This window comes from Nicotiana attenuata, unplaced genomic scaffold (assembly GCF_001879085.1).
Source record: "Nicotiana attenuata strain UT unplaced genomic scaffold, NIATTr2, whole genome shotgun sequence".
In the NCBI taxonomy this organism is placed as follows: Eukaryota; Viridiplantae; Streptophyta; class Magnoliopsida; order Solanales; family Solanaceae; genus Nicotiana; species Nicotiana attenuata.
The window spans coordinates 67,037-74,728 of NW_017672826.1; the positions used below are offsets into that span (position 1 = coordinate 67,037).

The following is a 7,692-nucleotide window of genomic DNA, read 5'->3' on the forward strand; positions in this document are numbered from 1 at the left end:
CTTGGTGATATCAGAGTTGCCTAGATTGGAGTGGAAGGGTTCATCTATCAGTGCATCTAGTCGGGTTATCTCTTTCCTAAAGGCTCGACATATGGTCGAGAAGGGTTGTTTGGATTATTAAGCTTATGTTTGGGATACTGCTGCAAAGACTACGACAATTGATTCAGTTCCTCTGGTGCGGGAGTTCACCGATGTATTTCCTTTTGAATTACCAAGCATGCCACCAGATCATGATATCGATTTCTGTATTGAATTGGCTCCAAGTACCCAGTCTATCTCTATTCCACCGTACCGCATGGATCCGAAAGAGTTGAAGGAGTTGAAAGAACAGCTTGAGGAGTTGCTAGCAAAGGGGTGTCGCGCCCTTTTTTTCTTGCAAAAGCGGGCTTCGACACATGAAAACTCTTTTAAGGATGGGTGTTAAAAGAGAGAGTCGCCGCCTAATGAGATTGAGGTGCGTTAGGGCACCTATTTTGCAGATAACTCTGTTTGACTAGTTTGCGTCACCAAAGATCGGGTAAGGGCTCAAAATTACCTCGGAGAGAAGGTGTAAGGCACTCTTCGAGGTCCACAACTGTGGGTCCCGGTCGAACTGAATTATATGAATTAGTTTATGTGATCAAAGACAGGAAAACAAGGAATTTGGGATGTTCGTTATTAAATACAAATAATTGATTTAAAGACAAGATGGGGGGTCCTAAATTTTTTAGCCTAAAGGATCACCCGTGCAACATAAATAATACTTCGTAACTCCCTCAAGATGGGGTGTTACTCATATTATTCAGCGGGCACAGACTATCATTTCCTGCTACCCGATTACTATCTTTAAGTTGTTACTTAAAGCGCACTAGTTGATTCTAAATCGTACGTTATGCGTGCACTACCCGTCCGAGGCCTATGATCCAGGGCTTTGGACCTCTATTTAGGTAGTTCTAGACTTCACTTAGGCTGCTCAAAATGATAAAACTAATCGACAGCAAAATAAGTTGGACTTTATATAAAAGCAATTAAGGGCTCAAGTTAGCCTCCACACTTTGACAACGAATACACGCAAACACATTTGACAATTTCAGAATTGTGACGGATTCAAACCGTTAAGACCTATAGACATGATTTCTATGTGACTTTGGATTTCAAACATGCAGCAGTTTCAAATGTAAAATGTAATCTTCTGAACAGGTGCACAACTTAGGGAATCTGATATTACATGCTCATCATTGAGACTACAGGTTATAAGTTATTGATCCGATAGACATGATTGCTAAGTGATTCCGAATTCTAGCATTATAAAGGTAACGTTGTGATTTTGACGTATTAGCTATCTAGTCATTGTGTGATTATGCAGTTGTTTGAAGACCTAAGGTTAGCAACGTCAATGGAACACCCTATAGGCAGGATTTCTAGCAATTGACAATTAGACTTAATTTTATAACATTTTATCCTTATAGGCATGCTTTCTAGGCGGGTGAGAATAACAGAAATGGCATCTAATTATGCTCTTATAGGCATGATATCTACGTGAACATTGCGAAGAACAGGTATTTGTAAATCAACGTAATCCTATAAGCATGTGAACATGCTGCAATTAGAGGATCGACCATTTTATTTCCTATAGGCATGATTTCTAACAAGCAGGTGGAAGCAGGATATATTAAACAAGTTAAACACCTCTAGGAAGGATTTCTACCCGTTTCGTGCAATATTAAAATAAGCCACTACAACAAATTTGGTTATCGGTTACAAATTATTTCGTCACTTAAAATCCTTATTTCGTCACAAAAGACCTTTTGTGACGAAAAAAATTATCAATTATTCGTCCTTAAAAGTGGATCACTAAAAGTATACAAAGACAACTTAGTATTTCGTCGCTAAATAAAGATAGATTAACTACGAAACTCTTTTCTCGTCCCCAAATGCATAGTATTTAGGACGAAATTATTTGTCAGAAAAAGTATTGAAAATTTGTAGGTGATAATGTGTTTTCGTCACTAAAAAAAATTATTAATAACGACGAAAATACCTTGTCACTAATTATTTAGTTCAATTAATGACAATGTCAATTGTCTCTAAAGTTACATGTATTTTATAGCTTAAAAAACGTGATTTCGTCACTAAAGACAACATTTTTTTTATACAAAAAAATATTTCGTCCCTAAATGAATAAATTAGCGACGACTTTGCTTTTACAAAAATGATTTGCAATTTTGTAGTTGAAAGCTATCATGTCGTCGCTAATAATATTACGTTTACCGACAAAATAAAATTGTCACCATAAAGTGTCATAATTAGTGACACTTACCATTGTCATAAAATACAATATTAATTCGTATTCAAATAATGAAATATATTATTGATAAGGCTGGTCTACGACAAATATTATATTTAACAACTTTTTTATTGCCTATAAAAATGAATAAGGGACTATCCCAACATTTCTAAAGCAGTTATGCCTATTTACATACAAAAATAATACTAGTACATTTCATTAAATGTATCAACAACCAAAAAATTAAACCATTCTAATCTAATAGTTATTAGTGTCACTTTGTGTCCAACAACTGGTAATAGCTACTACGATACTACACGATACACGACGCATAACAATTTCTCTAACTCTTTATCATAGTGAAGTCTTCCACATGTCAAATTTTTGAACATCATAGCATATGACCTGAAACAATAAAATAAAATTGAATATCAACATGATATGAACTTTTTAAAAAATAAAAAAAGATGAATGAATAAAATGAAAAAAGAGTTTAGTTGTATTGAAGACATAAATTCCATTAGTCTATCTTTTCACAGAAAAGCATATACTTCTACGAATATTGAAATAATTGACTTACAATGTAGGTGAATCACTGGCTATTTTTTTTGAGCTGCCCATGAAGGCATAAATCAGAGGTAGAACAAAGCGGGAATCTGGGAGTTTAAACAAAGAGACACGCCAATCATACCGGTATCTAAAATTCTCATAAGTAGCCTGCAGTAGCCAGAAAATAGATGTCACCCACAGTACACATCAAAATCCAAACCACCTTAGCTAAACAAAGGGAAGCATAATGATCTTGGATTCTAATTCTATGGATTCTACAAAGGTATAGATGATCATACCTGATTAGTACTTATGAGGTATAGATGAAAAGCAGTAAGACCTCCAACAAACCACACTGATATAAAAGTGTATACTACCAGCCGTGGCGGAGGCAGGATCTCCACGAAGGGGGTTCAAAAAATTTTTTGTAGCTAACGAGAATTGAACCCATGACCTTATGTAAATTTTGAACACCCTTGACCACTAAACCACACTTTTGAATTGTGTTAAGGGTGTTCAAAACTTAATATATAGAGGTAAAACACAGATTTTGCCTTATATATACAGTGTAATTTTTCGGCGAAGGGTGTTCGGGTGAACACCCTTGCGCCCCCCTAAATCCGCCCCTGACTACCAGAACAATGGAGGCAGGTGTTTTGATCATTGCTTTCCTTATGGTTGTGTCTTCTAGAACCATGATTCTCTTAATGTAGATCCAGCAGAAACCAAAAACATATATGCAAAGAAGTGTTGTAGAGAAGACAAACAAGAAGAAAAAGCGGTAGTTTCGCTGCAAAAGTTTCAGAAGTCTGTGCAATGTAAAGCACGAATGCAAGACAGTAACCGTAGATGAACCGTTTCTAAAGAAGCATTAGTTACAGAAAACTAGCAGTGCAAGAAAATGAATAAAGATATTTCCAGAAATCTAATGTGGACGTTGAAGTTGACTGGTAAATTGACCAGCCTGACCTCATACCTTTATAAATTTGAGAGTCAAGACCGTTGTAAGATGAGAACTTAAAACTGTGGATATCTTTTCTAAATCCTCTTCAACTTATTTCCACTACAGAAGAATGAAAAGGGTTTATCACAGAATATAACAAAACTAGAGTTGATCATAAGCTACTAGACACTTACATAATATGTAGTGAGGAGCTAATTTGCAATCTTTGAATAGCCAATAACCTGTCATACTAGTTGAAAGTTTTTTTTTAACAAACTTGTAAAATCCTAACTATCTTGATTTCATTATATAAAATCCTCCAAGCACCCTCTTTATCTTGGAATGGAAAGACTTGCAATGGCTAGACTAGCAGTAAGACCACACCACCTCTGAATTTAACAAAGCTATAACTTGAAGCCTACTCTAGTATTAGAAATATGGCCTGCAACCCAAGGATAAACTTTCTAGACCTTGTTGATCTATGGAACCATCTGCATAGAATATCTCCTTCACAGTTGAGATTATGGAATGATGTTCCAACTAACTACCATGTCATTTTAATGTTCTACATTATTCGCACTCTAACTTCATCAGCCAAACCAACAAGCAAAAGATCACTTAAATTTTTTTCCAAACAGAGTACGTATGATTAACAGTAGTATAGGTGAGAAATTCTAATAAAACCGACAGAAGGATCAATTGAGTCACATAGAAGGAGAAGCTAGAGAAAGAACTGCCAAAGACAAGAGTATTGTAATAGAGGAAAGAGTATAAGCGAATATTGAAAAGGGAAAAGGAGTTACCCAACATGCTAGATGCAACAGCAAGTCCACCTCAAGTTATCTATCCCCAGATTTAGATTTAGGATTATAGCTTAATGTTCTCCATTTGCTTGTTCCTACGCACAGCATTAACAACGGATTTCACAACTTCGCTCTCCAGATAGATATATAAGACCATATCTAAATTGCAAGTCATATTAAAAAGATGACTTTCTCCACATTGTGACTCAAAATCATAGCCTAAATTTGGATATCCAAAGTCCTACTAACTACTGAACAAGCCATCATTCCATCTAGCTAAGAAATGTCAGAAAATTGTAGTCATACTTGGTTGCTGGAAACTCAATTGTTGAAAAGCAGATTCCAAATTGACATTAACTATCTTCAACAAATGTACTATAACAGAGAGCATGATCTAGTTCTAGAAAATCCTTTAGAATTTTTCTTGTTAAAGATATTCCACACTGGGAGGCTGAAGGGTTGTGTAAGGACAGGATCGTTGATGTATTATACCAAGACTATTGAACAAAGCAACACACTCTGAATTAAGGAACTCAGCCATTGTAATTCCTAACCACCTTATCCTTACTCGTAACTAAGTATGTGGCATTAACAAAAAAATTTATTCACAACAATCACATCAGATTTAAATTTTAATAAATAAATCAAAGTCATTGTAGACTGATCAAAAGTATATATTTCCATCATATGTTGCCACTCTAAATGGTCCCCATACATTCATGTGAATCAAGTTAAAGACATTGTTTGCTCTAATACTGCTAATAGGAAAAGATAATTTTGCTTGCTTACTCAAAGCACAAATATCATAATTATTCACTACAATACTATATACTTATTCACTAATATATAATATTTATTTCATAACTTTTTGATGGATGTATCATCTTTTTGTTGTAAAGCTGCAATGTATCTTGATCTATTTTTACATTCAGAGACTAAAAACTTTATTTTATCCTCTACCAAAAGTTATAGGAGTCAATAGATAGAGCCCATCGGTCTTCCTACAAATACCCTTCAGCCTCCCAGTGTGGAGGTCCTAGAACACACAAAAACTATAGAACACACAAAAACTATACATCTCATCTATAGAAATTATATCATCAAAGTAAACAAGATTTGGAAATTTACTTCAGCTAGACAAATCTAAGACCTATCCGTTAGCCACCATCTTGACCTGTGCAAACGATAAGATATAAGAGATTCAACGATACTTCAAAATTAAGAAATAGGAATTTTCTGGATGAAATTGTATGTAAATGAAGTGAAACCCCTATAAACTTTTTCTAATAAGTTAAAAGGTTCTCAGCCTCAGACCTCGGGACTATTCAATTGTTCAAACGTATAATCAAAACCATAATCCATCTGTTCGCTGACAAATTGGAAACAAAACAGAATTGTTTCAGGATTTAGAACCAGATTAATATAAGAAATTAGTATATGAAAATCTGTTTGTACCCAAACAAAACCAAGCATCATGAAAAAGGAAAGGGGAATGTATGACGAAGAACAAACCTTTGTTGTTCCGATTGTGGCGACTTGCCCTGTAGAGAAGATGATGAAGAGGGGGCGTCCGCAACTTGCTCAGTTGCTCTGCTGAAAGATTTCCTGAGTTAGAGGCGCGGGAATTGAGCACTAATTGATATTCATAACTTCTGAACGTGGGTAAATAAGCGGGGATCTGAAAATTTTAATCGAATTACCTAATTACTCCCTAGTGTGTGAAGTAAAGTTGGGGATGATGTGTCCAATATTGTCATTTAACCTTCTTTTTTTTCACTATTTGAGAAATAAAACTAATTTACTTCAAATTGATAAAGTGATTTTTTGGTCTTTTAAAATTGGAAATGAAAATGATAAGTAACAACACAAAGTTCTAAAATGACTCATGTTGAATTAATTTAAACGAATGCAAAAAGAAGTAAAAAGAAAACTGATTTAGGATACATTTTATATCCTACTATTTCATCAATATTGCTTCATATTAGCACCATTATCAATCTGTGTCGTAATATTATATTAAGAGTACGTTAAGTTAAAAAATAATTCTATTTATGCGATGAATTTGAAAAAGAATCCAATTGAATTTTTTACCTAATAAGTTATTTCAAAGACTTAATTATTTGTTCTCAACATTATTTTTGTTGATTCAAATTCTTAATATTATCTCATCCCAAGTTTTAAATATTAAGTAATTTTAATTATATGATAAATTTGAAAAACCGAATTGTATTCTTTTGCTAATTAGTTAATTTCTCAAGTTACATAAAAAAACTTTGAAGGAGAAAATTGCAAATTAAATTGCATTCATAATCAAGGATAATTAATATTGCTGATAAATAATAAATTTTAAATAGATAATATTAAACAGAAAATTACTTGAATAAGTTTACCACGACTTATTATTAGAGTTAATCAATTCTTTAATTGGGTATTTAGTATTGCGTAATAATTTGGAATCACAATTTGTCAATGATCACGTATCACAATTTACCAAGGTATCTCATATCAAATTATTAAAATAAGTCATGTGTTTGAGAGGTATGACTTACCATTAGGAATTCTTATTCGATTATAAAATTCTAATATTAGGAGTCCTACGTATTTCAAATAAGAAAAAATTTAATATAAGGTAAAATTTTAATTAATTTGAAAGTTCTGAATAGTAGAATTTCTACATGATTCAAATAAGGAAAGATTTAAGTTGTTTCAAAGTTCTAAATAAAATTAAATTACAATTTTGTCCAATATGAAATCTATTTATAAAGGGTAAAAAAGTAAAAAAAAAATATTTTGCTAAAAAAGCTTGGTGTTTTTTTTTTGGTCAAAACAAAATTTTTATATTTAACTAATGAAAATATGTATATCCGCTAGCCCATGGGACTCTAGAGATAGACCCTTTACAATACTACTATTACTGTACTACGATTCCATATCTTTTCCTAACAGACTAATACTCTCTACATTGTCTCAAGAAGGAAATCTATTTAACCGTTCTAACAAGGTCTTCCATTTACTCCTTTTTGGCCTTTGATATGCATTTGCAGTACAATCTCTCGTATTCTCCTTGCATATGTAGTGGAGTATACTGTTTTTTAAACCTTCTCTTGTTCCTTTCCAGCCATGTGTAGTAG

At 33.3% G+C, this 7,692-nt stretch overlaps 1 long non-coding RNA gene across 1 annotated transcript; it reads right to left on the reverse strand.

The window, feature by feature from the left end:
* Positions 1-2,381: 2,381 nt before the first annotated feature.
* Positions 2,382-6,178, reverse strand: LOC109214625. Its single transcript, XR_002066206.1, has 4 exons — positions 6,074-6,178; positions 4,562-4,656; positions 2,847-2,983; positions 2,382-2,671 (listed from the first exon to the last, which is right to left on the reverse strand). It is a non-coding gene; the product is annotated as an uncharacterized LOC109214625 (long non-coding RNA).
* Between the last annotated feature and the right edge of the window lie 1,514 nt (positions 6,179-7,692).